The following is a 2,942-nucleotide window of genomic DNA, read 5'->3' on the forward strand; positions in this document are numbered from 1 at the left end:
CTAAATCATACACCAGAAATTTACTGGACTTCGTTAACTAATGTCACCATAATAAAAAAAATAAAGAAATAAAAATGAAAAGGCTAGTATGTGAGATATCCCAATCCAAAATTCAGAGGATAATTTTAACTCTTCAAAGCCAACTCTTAGAAAGGTTCTGGAATCAGATCAGCACAAGGCTTAATTGCACCGTTGGTGCAGATGCATCAAGATGTTGGTATCTGATGCTGTTCTACATTTGAATCACATAGTATTACGGACTGAATGTTTGTGTTTCCTCAAAATTCCTATGTTGACATCCTAATTCCCAATGTGATGGTGTTAGCCGGTGGGCAGGGTATGGTGAAAAGTAATTTGGTCATGAGGGTGGAGCCCTCATGAATGGGATTGGTGCTGTTATAAGAAGAAATAGGAGAGTCTGTTCCCTCTGTTCTCCACTATGTGAGGATACAGTGAGAAATGGCCATCTGCAAACCAAGAAAAGTGATCTCACCAGGTACCAGATCTTGGATGTTCCAAGCTTCCAGGACTGTAAGAAATAAATGTTTGTTATTTAAGTCACCCAGTGTATGGTATTTTTGTTTTAGCAGTTCAAACTGACTAAGACACATAGTGAACTCCTTTTTTTTCTAATCCCTTCCCTATTAAGTATCCTTCTTATGATTTGACTTCCTAGGTAGCTGGAATTGCACACTAAGCTGATAAAGCACTTTGATCAGCTTAATGCTTATGTTTGTTTTTGCAAGTTAATCAACTGACATTTATTTTTAATTAAAAATAGGTGTTAAAACTTCGTGAAAGGACTGATAAAATAAATTTTAAACATAATTTAAAACGAAAGCTGTGTAATGGAGAGGCTAAAGCTCAGCTTCTGAATCTGGATTACTGAGGTTCAAACCTCCTCTCTACTACTTACTAGCTGTACGACCTCAGCTAGTTTCTGGGCCTTGGTTCCATATCTATAAAATACAATTACTAGTAGAATTTATATCACAAACGGTTTTGCATATTAAAGAAATTAATTCTCATTAAGTGTTTAGAAAAGTGATAAAAAGTAAGCACTGCATAACTGCATTTGTTACATAAGTGGGATAAATTATGCATACATGTTAACTAATCTCTTAGGTTTCTTTTTCATTCATGTCTAATTCTAAAACTTTAATATCATACATTCAATTTTTTTCCACATTCGGTTTTTAGTAGGCTCAATGTTTTGATTATCCTGTTTAGCTCCATTAAAAGGAAATCAACATATACATGGTATCAAGCTGGAATTAAGTGAGTTTCCATGTATGGATCTTACCAATTGTCAATATAAACATGTCTATCATAAAAGGATGTAACTTGGTATTACTGAAGTCATTTCAGAAGAGGGAGGTGGTAACAATGAGATAAGTATAGCCAAACAATGTGTGAGCTGCTTGGTGAGTGTTGGATGCATAGAAGGATGCATAGTTGCGGATAGGCAGAGAAATGTGCAGGTAACATAGGTAGATGTACTGTAAGAGACACTGCTATTTCATAAGAAGTGGTTCAGATCTCAATTCAGATTGAAATGAATGCTGGTAGATTTCTTCTGGTATAACCCATTTCTGAGATCACCAGTGACATGATTGTAAATAACTTGTAGAATATTAACTAACTATCTCTATCCAGGAAGAACAAATTTATTATACTTAAACTATGTTTTCGATATCATTTAATGATCTTTGGTTAAGATTATAATTTTTAAAGTGTTTCCAACAAAAAGTATTTGCACTGTCAAGAAATGACTCTCTTCCTAATGCTTACATTATAAAATAAATAGTATGCAAAATATATGCATTCACAAAATTTCTGGTTGTGGATGATTAAGAGTGTTCACTGGATGCCTGAGATATAACAAACATGATCAATTCTGGGTATTACCACATGACACTGCATTTCCCTTCTATTCTTTTTCTCTATCTTTATTTTTTTTATTCTATATCAGCACTTTCCTCTCACTCCTGATGTTAAACATGCACCTTTTTCAAGTATGAACTTCTGAGGGTATTCCATCAGTCATTCTCCCATAGTCTGCATGGTGCCCTAATGGAGTGGGTATGAATGTTGGAAGCCCCTCCCTTCAGAAGCCTCGGGGTTTCCTCTTTCATGCTTTAGGGATGCTTTGTCAGACTTTGAATGCTGCCTCTTCGGTTGCCTTTGTGGCGACAGCTTGTGCTCAGATGTGATTTAGTTGTAATCTGATTGTGGCTCCATGTGCGAAGAGAGCATGACCAGTTCACAGGCAGCCAGTCAGTGTGGCCCCAGCCTGTTACATCAGCATCGCGTGGTGGGGAACAAGGCAGTGCCAAACAGTCTCTCCTTGTTGCCTTTTTTTTTTTTTCTTTTGTCTTTCAAGGAAAGAGAAGAAAGCCTGGGAAAATGGCAAGAGATGCCTGCTTTTCCTTGAGAATTGCTGAATTCTATTCACTATAACAACAATTTTTTAAATTGTTTCTAGGATAGGAGGGAGTCACTAAAGGGAGATGGAAGATTGAGGCAAAAATAATTTACAGTTTAGTGAGACTTGGATCCAGTGCATCACCTTTATCTGCTTTGGTACTGTTTCTAGTGGTTATATTGATTTTTATCTAGAAATGTGTGTGTGCATTAACAGAGAAGAGACAAAGAAAATAACCCTTCTATTTGTTTTGGTTTTAATAAAATTAAATAGGATGTGTCTTCCTGTTCTGGATATTATCCCTTCAGACCTTGTATTTCATTTCTTCCAGCAGATTATGTGCTTTAAATAATCAGTGACCTAGTCTCTATTCCCTTCACTTGTGTCATTTCTCATTAATGCCACGTACTGGTCAGGGGAGGTGTATTTGAAAGTCATGTGACACATTGGTTTTACCAATGCCATCATCTGAGCTCTGTGACACTGAAGTTCTTCTTTCTCAGATCTGTGGAGCAGT

The sequence above is a fragment of the Pteropus alecto genome, unplaced genomic scaffold (assembly GCF_000325575.1).
Source record: "Pteropus alecto unplaced genomic scaffold, ASM32557v1 scaffold79, whole genome shotgun sequence".
Lineage (NCBI taxonomy): Eukaryota > Metazoa > Chordata > Mammalia > Chiroptera > Pteropodidae > Pteropus > Pteropus alecto.